The 19,525-nt window shown below is 38.7% G+C and overlaps 1 pseudogene; it reads right to left on the bottom strand.

The window, feature by feature from the left end:
• Positions 1-14,925: 14,925 nt before the first annotated feature.
• LOC105059442 (probable glutathione S-transferase parA) lies at positions 14,926-15,724 on the bottom strand (annotated as a pseudogene).
• Between the last annotated feature and the right edge of the window lie 3,801 nt (positions 15,725-19,525).

Below are 19,525 nucleotides of genomic sequence, written 5' to 3'. Positions count from 1 at the left end.
ATGCATCATCAGATCGATCGGACGACGAACTGTGAAATTTTTTTGACCGCATGCTATACCCAGATCTTAGTTGCCAACCGAGGACGGCATCCAGGATCGCATCATCTGTCATTGAACAAACCTATCGCGATACAGTATTACTGTCAGATCCAACTTTCCTCATCGCCTACTCTCTCAATTGTAACATTTTTTCCTTCACAATAAATCAAATAAAACCATAAATTTTTTTTCAAAGTCTTTAAAAGCATTCAAAATATAGAGTAATGATACTTACATGATGCTGTCTCGCTTTCTCGGTCACAAACTCGCCACTCTTGTTTTGATAAAATTTAGCATAGGCGTTGACTCCAGATAGTCCCTATTCAAACAAAAAGAAAAAAAAAAAGAACATGAAAGTAACATAAATATTTAATAAGAAGTTACAAAGTATAATTGCAAATATAGTTACATACCATCTAGACATTTCCGTCAATAGCTTGAATGACAAATAATCAGAAGGGTCAACAAATGGCACTGACTTCATTGATGAAATATCCTAGTTGGATTGCCAGTATAGTCCTAGTTTGGAAAAGAATGGTAAACTATTCATCCTTTTGATTTCCTCAAGTTAATAAAGCATGTCCTTTAGATTTTTCTCCTCTTCCCATAAAGGATATATATACATATAGCACGTTTGAAGTGCCCCACTAATGTATAATGACACTTTATGGATTTATTAAATGAATGTATCACAAATGTAAAATTTAAAAACAAAAAAAAAAAAGATAATTGAATCAAAAGCAAGACAAAATAAAGAATAAAAGATGCTAAAAAGCTAACAAATATATGAATTCATGAAGAAAGAAAATACCTCTTCTTTCATATCAAATTTTTGGGATGCAGATTCTTTAACCAAGGAGCGAATGTTCCCAGATAAGGGAACACCACTAGAAAATATATGGGAAAGAAATTTGCTTATTGCATATTCATTTACACCATCACTGCCATCATTGTATGTAATTAGATTAGTTATCTTTGAAGAATAGGAGAAATATATAGCATATGAAAATAAAATTTTATGTTGATACCTGTTGGGTGTATGTCTGGCCAGGACACCACCTCCCAAGATCTTTTCAGTACCACGCAATGCAGCAGGAAGAAAGAAGAAACAAAATAAAAGAAAAAATAATCAAAATACGTGGATCAGCCACAAAAGGGCTCGCTTCCATGGGGCATGCAAACTTCACTATGAAAAAGAAATTTTACAAGAGGAGACCTCACCCTCAACCCTTGTACACCCAATTCTCTCTCACTAAAAGTTTTCCTCACAAAAGCTCTCTCTCTCTTGAAGACCCCCCTGAACCCCTGAAATACCTGGCGACCACTGTCCAGGAGCCTCCTGCTCCTTCTCTCTCAGCACTCTCGCCTCTCTCTCTTCTCGGGTTCGTTCGGACTTCGTACGGTGCAAATCCGAACCACCCTACTTCCTCCGTTCGTCACAGGACCCTTGTAAAGGGTTAAACAGGGTTTAAACCTAATTAGATTAGGTTTAAGAGTCCTAAACAAGCCAAATCAACCTCCTGAACTGTCGGATCGTCACCGGAAATCACCTGGGCCCTCCGATCGTGCTCCGGTCCACGGAATAGTATCGTGGACTACGAGAAATGCGTCAAAAATGCTCACGCGGTCCACAGGCCCCGCCGTGGACCGCCCGGTTCATGGTGGATCGGGGCAAAGGGGCCAGCAGGCCACTGGGCCTAGGCCGCGCCTGCGCGCGGACTAGGCCGCACGCCCGTCTGGGCCACGGGCCTGGGTCGCGCGTCCCGCACGGGCCTGGGTCGCGCGTCCCGCCCGCCGCCACCTGCGACCGCACCGCTGCCACCCGCCGCAGGTCGCCGGCGGTCCTCCGCCACCTCGAATGTCGTGCCGACTTCAAAAGCTCGTATCTCCTCCATCCGAGCTCCGTTTCGGGTGATCTTGATCTCGTTGGACTCCATTTTTCACCGTGAACCTCGCTATGAGCTCAATGTTGGCTGAATCTTGAGGCATCAAATCCTAACAATCTCCACCTCGACTCGATATTCGGCCTCCTCCAAACCCCGAGAGCTTCTGGATCTCCTCGCCCCCATGCCCTGGGGCAATCGTCTGCTGATCATGGATAGGCAAACATGGGAGTCGAGCCAGGCTGCTCGATCCCATCTCCGTCGTATGCTGTGCTCCTCCTGACCTGAGACCTGCTCGGGGCATCGTCCTGCGACAATAGGAATCTCACCTTGCGACGTCGCCTCTCATCCTCCCAAGTCTCCTGTCTCGTGCCCGATCCGCCTCCTGGAGCTCCACCTCGCTCTGGACTCCATCTGGCTCCCGAAGCTCTACCTCGCACTGGGCTTCCTGCCAGGTAATAATGTCCTCTGCTTCTCTTCTTCCCCTCCAGCACAATCCTATTGCCGCGTAGCACCCTCAGGATTCCTCCACCAGCTACCGTCCTGTAGCCTCTCGAATCCAGTCTACTAAGTGAGATAAGATTCCACCTGAAATCGGATATGTATCGGACCTCTCCCAATCTTTTCACTGCACCATCATGTGTCCTCCAGCTGACCGTCCCAATGCCTCTGATCGCACAGCTCGATCCATCCGGCAGATATACAGTGCCCTCACTGTTCTCCAGGGAGTCAAACTGCTCCTCTCTGCAACATGCATGATAGGGGCATGCAGAATCTAATATCCACTGCTGGGAAGAAGTAGATACCTCGTCAGATATCTCCAGGACATCTCCATCTAAATCGCTGCCGGTCGTCGCTACAGCAGCCACCGTCCGATTTTTAAGTTGAGGGCAATCTCTGGCTAGATGCCCTAACTCCTCACACCGGTAACACCTGATTTTGCTTAAGTCCCTCCTGGACTTGGACCGCCCTCGTTGCGGTCTCCTGTCGCTCCGTCTACCGCCTCCTGCTCCTCCAGAAGCCACCAAAGCTGAGCTACCGCCACCTAAGCTCGAAGCTGGGTTCTCCCTCCTGAGAACCTCGTTCTGGAGTATCGCCGCGGTGACCTCGTCCATCTTGATAGTGCTCTTCCCCACTAGAAGAGCAGTCACCAAGGACTCGTACGAAGGGGGAAGCGACGCCAGCAAAATCAGTGCCCTGGTCTTCTCCTCAACGTTCTCGCCAACGCTGAGAAGGTCAGTGAGGATATTCTGGAAGTGGCTGAGATGCTCCTGCACGCTCTGTCCCTCAGTCATCCGCAGTTGGTAGAACTACTTCCAGAGGAAAAGTGTGTTGGTGAGAGATTTCGCCATGTACAACTCCTCGAGCTTCGACCACAGCACCGTCGGGGAAGTCTCGCTCAGCACATGGATCACCACCTCATCCGTCAGGTACATGCGGATGGTACTCACCGCCTGCATCTGTAGCCGTTTCCAATCCCGCACCTCCATGGTGGTCGGCTTCTCATCGCACAAGAGAGCATCGATCAACCCCTGTTGGATGAGCACGTCCTTCACCCTTGCCTGCCACAAGGAGAAATTGCTCTTACCATCGAACTTGTTGATCTCCATCTTGATTGTTCCTGTCTTCTCCATCTTCAGTCTTGCTCACCACCACTGCAATCTGCGTCCTTGTACCGCCTTGCTCTGATACCACTTGTTGGGTGTATGTCTGGCCAGGAGACCACCTCCCAAGATCTTTTCAGTACCACGCGATGCAGCAGGAAGAAAGAAGAAACAAAATAAAAGAAAAAACAATCAAAATACGTGGATCAGGCACAAAAGGGCTCGCCTCCACAGGGCATGCAAACTTCACTATGAAAAAGAAATTTTACAAGAGGAGACCTCACTCTCAACCCTTGTACACCCAATTTTTTCTCACTAGAAGTTCCCCTCACAAAAGCTCTCTCTCTCTCTCGAAGACCCCTCCTGAACCCCTGAAGTGCCTGGCGACCGCTGTCCAGGAGCCTCCTGCTCCTTCTCTCTCAGCACTCTCGCCTCTCTCTCTTCTCGGGTTCGTACGGGCTTCGTACGGCGCAAATCCGAACCACCCTACTTCCTCTGTTCGTCACAGGACCCTTTTTAAGGGTTAAACAAGGTTTAAACCTAATAAGATTAGGTTTAAGAGTCCTAAACAAGCCAAATCAACCTCCTGAACCATCGGATCATCATCGAAAATCACCTGGGCCCTCCGATCGCGCACCGGTCCACGAAATAGTACCGTGGACCGCGAGAAATGCATGGGAAACGCCCACGCGGTCCACAGGCCCCGCCGTGGACCGCCCGATCCACGGTGGACCGGGGCAAAGGGGCCAGCAGGTCGCTGGGCCTTGGCCGGCCCGCGCGTGTGGGCCTGAGCCGCGCCTGCGCGCGGACTGGGCCGCGCGCCCGCCTGGGCCGCGGGCCTGGGTCGCGCATCCCGCGCGGGCCTAGCTCCCGCATCCTGCGTGCCGCCACCTGCGGCCGCGCCGCTGCCGCCCGCCACCGGTCGCCGGCGGTCCTCCGCCGCCTCGAATGTCGTGCCGACTTCAAAAGCTCATATCTCCTCCATCCGAGCTCCGTTTCGGGTGATCTTGGTCTCGTTGGACTCCGTTTTTCGCCGCGAACCTCGCTATGGGCTCAATATGGGCTGAATCTTGAGGCGTCAAATCCTAACAATACTTGTAAGAAAGACTACATAGCTTATAATAGGTAGTAACATCAAGAAGGAGATGACAATAAGATAGCCTTCCATCCCTTCCAGCACGTCCAGTTTCCTACAATGGCAAGTATATGCCTGAACATTAAACTAGAGGAAGAATAAAAGAGAATATGTTGTAACTCTTACTGGACTGAAGATATTCTAATAGCCACCTGAATATATTCTTCCAAGCTTTCTGGCAAGCTATAATGGATTACCTGAAAAAAGGAAAAATTTCAAACAGAGATCCCTGGCAAGTTACAAACATATGCATAATTAATAATTAATATAATATAAAGTAGTTTGAAACATGCAGACCGCACTAAGCCCTGTTTCTAAAATAAAGTAGCATCAGGTGATATGTTGGCATGTTCATACAGCTTGGACATCACTCTTGTCAAGGCCCATTCCAAATGCCACAGTTGCGACCACCTTCCATCAAAAAACAGTAAACATAAATGTAAGACAATATCCTTTTTCACCTAACTATTGACCAACCAATTGATTAAAAATATATTAACAAACAAAGAAAAACTAGCAAAATTAGTTATATATATATATATATATATATATATATATATATATATATGCACGCGCGCATTTGCATGTTTATTTACAAAAATAATTATATTTTACCACTCTAATTTTGCCAGAACAGAAAACCTCTTGTACACGGCTTTAATTATAATTATTTTTATTTTTAAAATATTATTAAATCATGAATTATGTTTTGAAGTAGAACAAATAATTATACCTAATGATTAAAATTAATTGAAAAAAAAGAACAAAAATTTAAAAAAATATAAAAATTAAAAAAAAATTGATCTCATCTTCATCTCTCCCATGAATCCCGCATAGAGAGAGAGATGGGTACCGGCGACTGTGCAGCAACGGCGGCGGCGGCGGCGGCGGCGGCGGCCCGGCGACGGTGGTGGCGGTGCGGCGACGGCGACAGCCCTAGGAGAAGGAAACAGTGTAAGAGAGGGAGAGAGGGAGAGTGAGAGAGAAAGTGAGGGAGGGAGAGGGAGAATTCGAGGAGGGAGGACGCCGGCGGTGGCGGAGGGAGGGCAACGGCGGTGGCGCACTCTATCGGGGAGGGAGAATGCCAGTGGTGGCGGAGGGAGGGCGACGGCGGTGGCGGGCTCGACCGGCAGCGATGGCATGAGAGAGAGCGAGAGAGAGACGACGACGGTGGGCTCGAACGAGGAGGGTGGCGAGCTCGAACGGGGAGGGTGGTGGGCTCGACCAGTGGCGATGGCATGGAGGGCGAGAGAGAGAGAGAGATGGCGATCAGGGAGGGACCGGGGAGGGAAAACGACGATCGGGGAGGGGCTGGGGAGAAAGGATGGCCGCTGGCGATCGGGGAGGGAGCAAGGGGATGGCTCGACGACATGGGCAAGGGGATGGGTCATTCACGCATTTTGAATTGGGGCAAAATTTTGTCCTAATTAAAATATTTTTTTTTTGCAAATTAAATAATCTTTAGCGGTAAAATTATTTCGTCACTAAAAATAAAAATTTTATCGCAAAAATAATTTTTTGTAATCAAAATAATTTTCATCACAAAAGGTCAAATTTTAGCGACAAAAGTAATATTTTATCACAAATAATTTTTTTTGACAATGAAAAAAAATTTGTCACAAAAACCTAAAACTCTAGCTATGAAAATAAAATTCGTCGTTAAAAAGTATGCTTCTAGCAACGAAAATTAAAATTTTATAGCAAAAATTTTATTTTTGATGATAAAAAAATTATTTCGTTGCAAAAACATAAAACTTTAGCGACGGAAAAAAAATTTTATCGTTAAAAATTAACTTCTAGCAACGAAAATTATAATTTCATCACAAAAGATGTAACTTTTTGCAAGAAAAATTTTTTTCATCGTAAATAATTTTTTTTCGAAACTACAGTAGTGGCGAAAGGAGGACGACGACGGTGGCCTCGATCAGGGAGGGCTTTAATCCAATCGGTGGCACGATCGATCGGGGAGAGAGGACGACGGCCAGCACGATGGCGTGGAGGGAGGACAATGGCCGACACGGTGGCATGGAGAGAGGATGCCGATCGGGGAGGACTTCAACCAACCGACAGCCGGCATCGAGCTCGATCGAAGAGGGAGGAAGGAAAAGGACCGATGGTGGCGGTGAGAGAGAGCAAGAGGGCAACTTGGCTGGCATGGTGGCGAGAAGGGAGGACATCGATCGGTTGGTGGCGCACTCGATCGGGGAGGGAGGACAATGGTCGGTGCCTAGCTCGACTGGGGAGGGATAGGCATGTCGGCGGTGTGGGACATCAAGATTTGACCAAAATTTTGCCTTAAAATAATTTTTATTTTTTTCAACAAAATAATTTTCAGCGATGAAATAATTTCATCATCCAAAATAAAAATTTTATCATAAAAATAACTTTTTTGCAACGAAAATAATTTTCATCGCAAAAGGTTAATTTTTAGCGATGAAAAGAATATTTTATCGCAAAATATTATTTTTAGCGATGAAAAGAATATTTCATCGTAAAAAACTAAAACTCTAGCTATGAAAAAAATTCATCGTTAAAAAGTATGCTTCTAACAATAAAAATTGAAATTTTATCATAAAATATTCAATTTTTTTTCAATAAAATAATATTTAACGATGAAATATTTTCATCGTCAAATATAAAAAATTTTATCGTAAAAATTATATTTTTTTGCAATGAAAAAAAAATTCAACATAAAAAAATCTAATTTTTTGCAATGAAATTTTTTCCATTGTAAAAAATTTATTTTTGATGATGAAAAAATTATTTCGTCACAAAAACATAAAGCTCTAGCAATGAAAAAAAATTCATCGCTAAAAATTAACTTCTAGCAATGAAAATTATAATATCATCGCAAAAGATATAACTTTTTATAATGAAAATTTTTTTCATCGTAAATACTTAATTTTTGACAATGATATTTTTTTTGTCGCAAAAACATACTTATTTGCGATGAAAAAAAATTTGTCGCTAAAATTTTGTCACTAAAAATCTAATTTCTTGTAGTCACTGAGAGAATGTTATTTACAAATTCATGATGAGACATCTCTTGACTATAGAAAAATAACTTCTTTATACAATGACAGTAAACCTAATTTCATCCAACTGGAACCATAGTCCATTTGACCCAAATTCTAGCACATCAGACTTGAAACCTAGTCCATCCAACCCAAACTCTAGTCAATCTACTTGAATTACCTTAGTCCAAGCCTTAGCCTATTAAATCAAGCCTGATCCCAATCTTAACGAACCAAATCAACTTTGCCCTATCAAATATGGCCAAATCAAACCCTATCGTATGCAAACATAGCCAAATCATATCCTTTTATTACATTCGACTACACCTAATCATGCCCGATGATGACAAATCATACTCAGTGAAATCTTGACCTACCAATCTAACACCCTCCCTAGGCCTGTCTTGTCCTCCCCAAATTTAGCTCGGTTTGAATGCCAAACCTAGAACATGAGCCCATTAATTAGTATTCTAATACTTGCATCGAAATTAAGCTCAACATGAACCAAATGTAGGATAAGGCCAAACCTACATGTCATTGGATCTACACCTAAAGCATACCGCCTTACCATCAGTGCATCCCAAGAAGAATTTTTTCTTATAGTGTTGCATAATGACAGAAGAACAACAATATTAAACCATCATCTACCTCTCTGATCTGTTGAACTACTTGCTAAGCGGCATCTCAAGATGCCTTGGCCTCATTATTTCCTTTAATTAACTTGATTCCTCCCTTTTTCTTTTGATGAAAACTTGATTCCTCCATTAATTATACTTTCTCGTACCGTATATTCGCCCTTACAAACTTCTTACATGCTCCATCACTCACATCTAATCCTAGCTCCATTAAATAACTAATCTGGAATTTTTAATATATCAGGAGACAACTTCTATACTATACATAAAAGAATATCTCCAACTATGATAGTAATTTTTCTAAGAGATGGTGCCATGGAGTTGATTGTTCGATATGAAACATACCTCCTATGCCAATGTAGAGTCAAATACTCTAATGGCTATGAGAAATTAACTAGCCACTCCAATTAGGCTTCGCAGTGGGTCGGGTCGGGTGTGGGTTTGGGTCAATCTGAATCCAACCCAATATCCTAGCATTTGGATCCGAACCTGACCTATGATCCGATGGGTCAACACTTTCTTTATCCATATCCTATCCGATTGGATATCGATTATCCGATCGGATACCCACCCTACCTAAATGAGATTTTCTACATGAAAATAAAAGTATTGAATAATAGCCCACTACCACTTTTCAACTCTTGAGGCTTTAACCAAGTTTAAAGAACACAAGGCCCATATTTTATACAACCAGCGCACATTTGATCAATATATATATATATAATTGGGTCGGGTTCGGATCGGATAGTAAATCGGGACGGCTACAACCCAATCTGAGATATAAATTTATTAGATTCGGTCGGATCGGATCAAAACCAGATCAATATATTGACCAATCCGACCCATTAGTGTCGAGTCAGATCGGATCGGGACCCATCTGGATCAGGTGTAATTGCCAAGTCCAACTCCAATCCAATATTGGACACGTCTGCAATGACAATCATATAGGTTGATACCCAACCTCACTCTTATGTGTGATTATTTTTCGGTGTCCAAAATGTTCCAATTTTTCTTATGAAACAAAAACTCCATTTACTTGGTCATTCTATCCCAATAGTGATATTTGCGCATTCTTTTCTTTCTCTAAGATCGATGTATGATATGATCCAATATTGTTTATAATTGTGTATATAAAAAAGATAGTCATGATATCTCAATTTATTTTTTATATTAAATATGCAAATGTCGCTTAAGCTAATTTTAGTTTAATTAGCCATAGTAGCTAGAAAATATCTAAAGACTTTTTTTTGTCTAATAAGAATTAATTATACAAATTTTACTAAAAATCAATCCTACTCAAAACTCCAAAATTGAACAAAAATTTGGATTTTATGAGAAAATGTCCCTTGTCCAATGACAATAAAATTATGTCAAAGAGCAAATATACTAATTATACTATATTGTAGATGGTGGTCATTTAATTGCTGATATATGATTCTAATATTAGTTTTGCTATACATGGAAACTATCATAAGTGTTCAAATTTAATTAGATAAAAAGTTTATAATATACCTTGGTAATGGGGGTAAAAGTGGACCGGATAATATCTGTCCGGATCCATTTTCATATCCAAATCTATCCAGATATGGATAAAGTTTAGAACATCTAACTAATATCCATATTCGTATCTATCAAAAAAAAATGGATATCGATATGGATAAATAACTATCCGATTCTTCTTGTAATCCTATTTAATTTTATATAGCACTCAGTAACTTTTAAGAAAATTATACAATGATACTAACATATTGTTAAGTCGATTTATCATCTACTTAGTAATATTTTTTATTCTTTGGTTATAAAGTTTAATTATCCAACTTATATGCATTTACATCTATATTTTCAGTATCTATTTTATATCCATATCCATTTAAAATAAATATGGATATGAATTATTGCATTCGACTACTATCTATATTCATCAAATAAAATAAATATAGATATGAATATACTAGTATCCGATCTATATCCGATCCGATTTCAGTCCTGCTTGGTAACCAATAACCATTCTAGGTTCTACCCCGAGAAGGAATGGTGGTATTGCTTTCGAATATTGGAAGGTAATGTAGGATTCATGGCTGATATGGCTGACCTTAGGTGGAGCTAATCTTTTAGCACCATCTTTCATCAAAGGTCATGATCCTTAGCATTTCTACATGTTGGATTTCATTTTAGCCCATGTTTGGTTAAGAGCAAGGAGCAAAATGCATTTTTGAGTTGAGAACTAAGACTTTTTATACAAATAAGAAAGGAAGGAAAGAAGCAAAGAAAAATAAAGAAAAACATTCATGGTAGAAGGGAAGAAAGAAGAGAAGGAAAGAACAAAAAGTAAAAGAGTATAGGGAAAGAATGAGGAAATTAAGGAAAGAAAGAGAAAAGGCAAAGAAAGGAAGGGAGGACAGAAAAAAGTAAGTAAAGAAGGAAAGAAGAAAAAAGAGAAAGAAAAAGAAAAAAAAAAGAAAGGAAGGAAAAGAGAAGAAAAAGAAAAGAAGAAAAAAAAAGAAAGAATAAAAAATTAAATTTAGAAAAAAAAAGTATGGAAGAAAGAAAAAAAGAAAGAAAGAAAGAAATTAAAGAATACAGAAAGTAAAGAAAGACAAAAAAAAAAAAAAAGAAACAAACAAATGAAGAAAGCAATAAAGAAAAGAAGAAGGAAAGAGCCATTATGGGTACTTATCAGGATGCTAAATCAAGAATATTGCTAGGATTGGATGAGATCGATGTCCTATTATTTAGAGAGATTAGGATATTTTTGAGATTTAATACCATGGTCATAAGAAACTAATATATGTATACATATTTTATTTCATTTATAGAGTCCCCTTTTCTATATGCAATCCAGCAATAAATTTGAGGTATATATGTAGCTAGGGGTGACAGTAGATCGGATAATATTTATCCGAATCTATTTTCATACTTGAATTCATCTAGATATGAATAGAAATTAGAGTAGCTGACTAATATATATATCCATGTCCATATCTATCAAAAAAATATATATATATAGATATGGATATAGATAGATAATTATCCGATTCATATCCAAATATCTGATTATTTTATAATTTTATTTATTTTTTATAGCACTTATTAATTTTAAAAAATATATATAATCATATGAATATATTATTAATTTGATTTATCATTCATATAATAATAATATCTTTGATTCCATAGTCATAAAGTTTAATTATTTGATTTATATACATATTAATATCCATAATTTTAGTATCTGATATATATCCATTTTTGTTTAAATAAATATGGATATCTTTGATTATATAGTCATAAAGTTTAATTATTTAATTTTTATACATATTTATATCCATACTTTTAGTAACTGATTTATATTCATTTTCATTTAAATAAATATGGATATGAAATTTTGTATTCGATTAATATCTATATTCATATTTGTATTTGTCAAACAAAATAAATGTGCATATGGATATACTAGAATCCAATCCATATCCGATTCAACCCTATATGTAACTTTCCACCCACCTTATATCATATGATAAGTGAACAAGTAGCCCACAATAGGATAGTTTATTGTATAAAATAACATAATTCAAAATATATGATAGGCCAAAAATGACAAAAGCTTCACTATAAAATAATATAAATGAAAATAATCATTGCTCCCAACACAATTAGCAATGGAATTCTGACAACCAAAGTAGCACCCAAAAAAGCTATTGCATTTTAATAGCAAGTGAAGCTGCTCGTTGGAGTAATATAAGCAAAGAGTAACAAAGTCTTTAGATAAGTGAAAATAGGATAGCTTGAGGAACAAAGGGTATTTAGATAGGGATGGCAACAAAACCCAAACTCGTGAGTATCCGATCTAATCTGACCAGATTAGGTCGGATAGCCAATGCGATAACTGAGTTTGGGCCAGATTTGGATAAAACTTGAATGCTTGACTTTGGATTCGAGCTAGGACTGGATAGCTATGCATCCAACTCGATACCTAACCCGAACCCAACCCAAACTATTTTAGTATTTTAATATATATATATATATTATATTAATTATTTGTAGGTGGATTGGGTGAAAAATGATGTTGCCACTAAGGATTGATCGAGAATTATTATTTAAGTTTTTCAAAACTTAGAACTTAGATGTGCTTTTAAATTATGTTTGCATTTTTATTTACTTCAAAGGTATTGGAAGTAAGTGTTGTTGAACTAAGCATTATTGAATTTTATTTGCTTAAGACAGTTTGAATTTTATTTTGATTGAACATGGAACTAAGTGTTGTTGAATTTTATTTGTTTAAGGTATGTATAATTTATGGAATGGTAGTATAGCTTTAGAGTTGATAGAAATGAAAAAAAAAATGCTCAATATGACTCAATTGAACTCAAGCCGAATAAATTCGAATTATCCGATACCCAATTGAGATGGGTTTGGCCAAAAAAAAATGCAATCTTGATAGTGTTTGGGCTGAGTTTGGATAGTTTATTGGACATTTAGATTAAAATTTGGATAGTTTATTGGGTATTTAGGTTCAGATTGGATAAATCTGAATTACCCGATATCCGATTGAGATGGGTTTAGATATTGATGTGCGGCCTGATGCCATCCCTATATCCAGATGAAGGAAAAAGGAGCTTTCATCCAAGGCCAATATTAGATTGAATTTTTATAACCATATAGCTAATATAACGTACTCTAAATATTAGCCTTCTTTATATCCTCTGGCATTCAATGAAATATTCTGGTATGCTAGCTGTATGATATGATTTTATTAGCGAATATTATTAGTCTCATTTTTGCTATCTTGAGTACATATTAGAATATATGTCTAATCATATATATTAGATTGTATCAAAAATAATGATGATAAGCTGATATAGTACTTCGAGGAGCCACAGTAGGTGGTAAGGGGATTGAGATTTAGCGAAAGATGATAAGGGTAACCAAAAAGGGATGAATGGTAGGTAATGAAATCTAAGAAAAAAAGAGAATTGAGTGAGTTCATGAGCAAATAGCAAAGATCTATAGGAATTGATAGAATGTGAGGTTGATACTTGATAGATGCCAAATTAAAGTGAAAGAAGATTTAGGAAAAGAGGAAAATGCTTATATGTAATTCATCCATGAATAATGAAGGAGCATGAGTACTTTTCAGTATTAGGTAAGTATTGATCTCAAATCAATTAATCTCTTAGTATCTAACTAAATTAATTTAAAATCAATCCATTATATGAGGGGATAAATTGAGATCTTAGTCATCATATAACCATCATGATCCTAAAATGTCTCATTTATGTTGGCATTTTTCTCAAACTCTTATCATGACCAAAATAAACCAAGATTAATTGTAGCTCATCATGGTCATTGGCACTTTCAAAGATAGCCAAATTCTCGGCTTTTACAAACCCTACTTCCACGTCATATTAATAAGATGTAAGCAAAATGTGTGTAAGATGGACATTAAAAGAAATAGAACAAAACAAACTAACTAAAGAGAGGAATAGAGTGAAAGCGTGATCAGTTACTTTGACATGGGTTTTGAGAGTGAAGCTGGATTTGATATAGAATAGAACTCTTCTTTTAAGATTCTCCAATTTCTTATTTTTTTTAATTTCATTTTTTTAAAAATTGAGTTTAAATTTTCTCTCTCCCATTTGTTTAAGAACAATCATGGGTTGTGTCTCATCTCCTTTCTCTCTAACCCCTCCGCATCAAGCAAGCAAGGATTGTGAAAATTTTGAATGTTCTTGGGCCAAGAACATATGCATCCACAGTCTTGGCTTATCTAATCTCCTCACTTAAGGGAAATACTTTGTACACCGCTTGCGGTGTAGAAAATCCGACGTGGAGTGCACTATCTTATCCGATTGGACCACGTAGCCATCATTTTCTAACATACATTTAATGCCCGTAGTTTTACTTTTTCATTTAAAATTTTGAATGACAAAAATGATCCTTTCTTTTCAAAAAATTATGACATCCTATACCGATATTATGACATCCTGCATTAAAATTATGACTTTCTGCACGGAATGTTATAATTTTTCACAGAATATCATAAAGAGAAGAGTATTTTTCTTATTAAAAATTTTATAAAAAAATTTCAGTGACGAAAATATCCTTCCCTCTTTTATGACATCTTATGAAAAAATTATGACATCCCGTGCAAAAAATCATAATTTCAACGTAGGATGTCATAATTTTTTCGAAAAGAAAGGAGCATTTTTATCATTCAAATTTGAAACAAAAAAGTAAAACTATGGATATTAAATGTACGCTAGAAAATGATGGTTACGTGATCCAATAGAACGAAGCGGTGTACTCCACGTCAGATTTTCTAGCGTACAAAGAATTTCTCCTTAAGACAATCTCTTCAAAGAAAAATAAGCATAGTACACTTGACCAAAACTATTAAAAAGCTCATGATTTGACACCGTTCTAATGACAATGTTAACAACCATTTGATGTTTCATGGATTAGATGAAAAATAAGACACTCAAAGTTTTTTTTATTCAGAAGCAAAGGAGCACGCTAAAACCATTTCATGCCCTTCTCCAACACAAAGCAAATGCGATAAACTTTCAATACATCCCGACTCAAACCATGGATCCATATATACTATGTTTCTTTCCTCTACTCCAGTCCAAACAACCTCTTGAGGTAGCCGACGAACTCATGGACCTTGTGGGAATCATGAAGGGACTTGGAAACACTCTCCCTCTCCATGCACCTCTTAGCCCATGCCACCAGCTTCGGGCATTCCTTCTCGATGCTGAAGTTGCCACAAATCTCGTAGGTGTGGAACCAAGCCGTGAAGGGCACCAATGTAACATCCACAAAGCCGAAGGTCTCTCCTCCAAAGTACTTCTTGTCTCCAAGCTCACCCTCCAAAAGCTTCAAGATCTCGATCATGTCCTTCCTGTCTTCCTCATGGGCCTCCCCCTTCAGCTTCCACAGCCTTGTCCCACATTCATAGACCTAGTAATGGTAACAATCCCAAAAATCTTGACAAGCTTTTATACAAAATAAGATTGATTTATCTCTAAGGAGGACATGCAAGTTTTGTATATATATATACTTTGTTTTGCTAGCATTATTCTCGTCGTACCTTTTTGTTGACGAAGTCAGCCCAGAAACGTGCTTTGGCCCGCTCACAGGGGTCGGAGGGAAGGAGGGGGTTGTTGGACTAGATCTCATCGATGTATTAGATGATGATGAGGGATTCACAGATAGCTTTGTCGTGGTGGATGAGCACGGGGATCTTCTTGTAGATCGGGTTCATCTTCAGCAACAGTGGGCTCTTGTCGCTCAGATTCTCCTCCTTGTACTCGTAATCCACCCCCTTCTCTGCCAATGCGATCCGACACCGTTGCCCGAATGGGCTTACCCAGAAGTCCAGCAGCACCATCCCATCCTCCGCCACCGTCGCCATTGATTCCTTCTCCATTCCTTTCCGCCTCTCTCTCCTTTTTATATAGAAGGGTGGGATCAGGTCACCTCAAGTAAGGTAACCTCTCAGCTCAGCTATCACAGTTTTGATCCCTATTGACACTGTTTACTTTTTGTCGCACACATTGCCCTCTTGAGTTTGGTCCCCAACATCAGGTCAATAATTCTTATACCAGCCCAAATGAACAAAATCTATTACTAATCCTCTATTTAGTACAGAAGATGGATGGGATTAAGGATGGATAAAAGGAAAAGGATAGATAAGAGAAAGGTTGAATAGATCTTTCATTTATCCTCCCTTATATTTGATAAAATATAGAAGCATGAATGAGAATGATTCCCTTCTTTAAATGATATAGGAAGAATAAAAGAAATAATGGACGATATTTGTATGGTATGTTTATTAAACGATTTTAAATAAAAAAAGTATTATTATTATTAATTTATAATACTTATTTATCCTAAACAAATAGAGCAATATATAAATTATAATCTTTATAATTTATAGTAATATAAAAATTATATAAATATATAATTTTAATTTAATTTAAATTTATAAATAATTTTATAAATTAATTATATATAAATAAATTTATTTATATATTATTATATAAATGACTAATTAATTTATAATTTCTAAATTTATAATATTGAAATTAATTTCAATACAAATAGTTGACTAAAAAATAATGAACATAAATAAAAAATAGAAGATAATTCTAATTATTTACTTATAATTATGAAAATTATGTGCTAAAATTTAAAATAATTATTAAAAAAATTTAAGATAAATTATAAAAATATCCTCAATCTTAACTTAATTTCACTTATATTCTTTGATATTAAAGAGTGTCAAACTAAGTTCGTATATAACCATATATAGGTGTTGGCTCTCATGAGAAAGCAAACCAAGGATGAGATATAGAGGCTAGCAAATCCCCCACTTCATCATCCATTACATTGCATCTGATAGCCTCATTGAGAAGAAGATAGACCTAAGCTAGATGTTTATTAGTGTAAACACATATAAGAGTAGATATGCCTATAATGGCATGTAAGGAACCATGTAGAGGGGTTAGTATAACACGCGCGCACACATATATATATATACACACACACATACATACACACATATATATGTATGTATGTATGTATGTATAAGATATCCCTTAATTATCCTTAAGGTGCATTTGGTGTATCTCCAGACAATCTTGAAAAGTAATGTGGATTGCCTTCAGGATAAATTGCTACCATTAAATTATCAGTAATATTGATTACTATGTTTGGTACACACAGTTAATGTTGTAGTAAAATTATTGAAAATCTTGATTGACATGTTTGGTATGACAATCAGATTATCGGTAATGTGAAATCAAATTCTCAAAATATCTCCAATAATTTTATCCATGTGCTCTTCTTTTTCTTTGATGAGAAGTGGTAGGAGTGGTGTGGGTATAGTGATAGCACGGAGAAGTAGCAGGCTGGAGGGTGTGGAGAACCACGGATACTAGGGGATGGGAAGGGGGCAAGCATATGTGGAGTTGTGGAGGTGGTGGGGATGGGCATAGCGAAGTCACACGAGGGTGGTGGGGGACAAGGGCGGAAGAGCCGCGGGCAGACAAAAAAAGATAAAGGAGCTGCAGGCTGGGGATGCATGTAGAGTGGGTTGGGTAATGGGCTGTGTATGATTTTTTTAAAAGATAATTTTATCCAAAATTTTTATTACAATATTGCTTAAAAAGTGATAATCTAGATAGCCATCCCTCCCTAAGACAAAACAAATTGCCTCTCATGATATAAATAATCTGTATTGCCAGACAATCTCGATTACCATCCAAAAAGCATATCAAACACAACAATCCATATTATTACATTAAATTACCAGCAATTTGGATAGATTGCCAACTATCAAATGCAACCTTAGGTTGCATTTGGTGCATTGCCAGATAATGGTAATCTGGATTACTCACAATCTGGATAGATTGCCAGTAATGTTGATTACTATGTTTGGTACATACAGATAATGTTGCAGTAAAATTATTAAAAATTTTAATTGACCTGTTTGATATGACAATCAGATTACTGATAATGTAACATCAAATTTTTAAAATAACCTTATTATTAGTTTAGTATTTTAAAATATTTATATAATTTTTTTAATGATAAAAATTATTATATGAAAAAAAATATTTTTTAATTAAATAATCAAATTATTTAATTTTTTATTATTTTTAATACTTATTATTATTATTATTATTATTTTATTTTTTTACCCTTCCTTCTCCTTCCCCCGCATGCCACACCCCGACCCCCCTCTCCCATCCCCCCTCCCCACCACCCCCAGCTGTCCGACACTGTCTCCCAGCCATCGCACCTCCGGCACTGCCCTCCGACCATTCGTACCTCCTTCCATCCTCCCGCATTGCCCCCTGGCCTACCGACGAACCCACGCCCCCCGCGATCACCTCCATCGCTGCCCTCACCCACCCGCACCGCCACCCTCACCCACCCCACCAGAGGCCGTGCCGGTGAAAGAAGGCGGCGAGTGTCAGGAAAGAGATGGCCGACTGGCTGTCTCCTCTTTCCACGTGCGGTCATCCCCTTTAGACCGTCGGATCTCAATAGACCGGCGATTTTTCCTTAATTGCTGACGGCTGCCGTCAAGGAGACGACAGCAGCCCGCCGATCGGCTGGTTTCCGACCGCTGCCAACCAAATTTTGTAGAGGTGGGTACCGATTTTGGCCTCCCTCTATCCGCTGCCCATCATGAGGAAGAAAATCATAGGATGAGTAGTGGCGGTGGGAAGGACGACAGCAAGGGCCACGATGGTGGCATAAGAGCAGCCCTACCGCCGGAGGCATGGGCAAGGGATGGTGGCGCCATGCGGGGAGAGGGGAGGGGAGGAACAGGCGAGCGACGAGTGTTACCATGCGGGGAGAGAAAAGGATAATTTTATCTAGAAATTTTATTGCAAGATTATCAAAATAGTGGTAATCTGGATAGCCGCCTCTTCTTAGTAATCCAGATTACCTCATGAGAGATAATCTGGATTAGCTGGTAATCTAGATTACTAATCTAAAAAGTATACTAAATATAATAATCTGATAGGACTCTTTTAAATTATCAATAATCTGGATAGATTGTCAGCTACCGAACGCAACTTTAGAGTTTTGCAATATTACATCCCTAAACCAAACCTTAAGTCCCTAATTCTGTTGCTTCCGGTTTATTTCATCACTGATCGAGGAAAGAAGGTAATGGTGCTGCCCCTCCTCGCCTCATTGGATCAATTCGACAACCCACCACCCCACCAGGCCGCCAGCCACCACCCACCAATGAGGCCCCCACCCCCCAACCCAACAACCTCCCACCAGCCATTGGCTCCTCACCTCCCCGCTTTCTCTGGTCTCAAACATCATGTGCCCTCTTAAAGCGCCAGCGAAGCTCCTATGGATCCCTAGATCAAGCACCTCAAACAGTAGATCCAGGCACACAACTAGCGAATCCTGTGAGAAGAGGATAGAAAACGGCGAGGAGGGGAGGCCGAGGAGAGTGAAAGGGAAGAAAAAGTGATGCCTTTGCGGAGATTTTGAAAGAAAGGAGGCAGCTTGGAGGAGAGAAAGGAAGGTGCGAAGGGAATGGGGAAGAGGAAATGGTTTCTTTTTTTTTTTAATTACAAAAGAAATGGGATTTTTGTTTTGATCTCAAGGCTCGTTGAAGCTTGACAAGTAGCGGGCTTGGACCTGGAAAAAAAGTCCAAAAGCTGGGTTAGGCTGAGGCCCA

Source organism: Elaeis guineensis, chromosome 2 (assembly GCF_000442705.2).
Source record: "Elaeis guineensis isolate ETL-2024a chromosome 2, EG11, whole genome shotgun sequence".
Lineage (NCBI taxonomy): Eukaryota > Viridiplantae > Streptophyta > Magnoliopsida > Arecales > Arecaceae > Elaeis > Elaeis guineensis.
The sequence above is the reverse complement of the archived record's forward strand: the minus strand, read 5'-3'. Positions and strand labels throughout refer to the sequence as shown.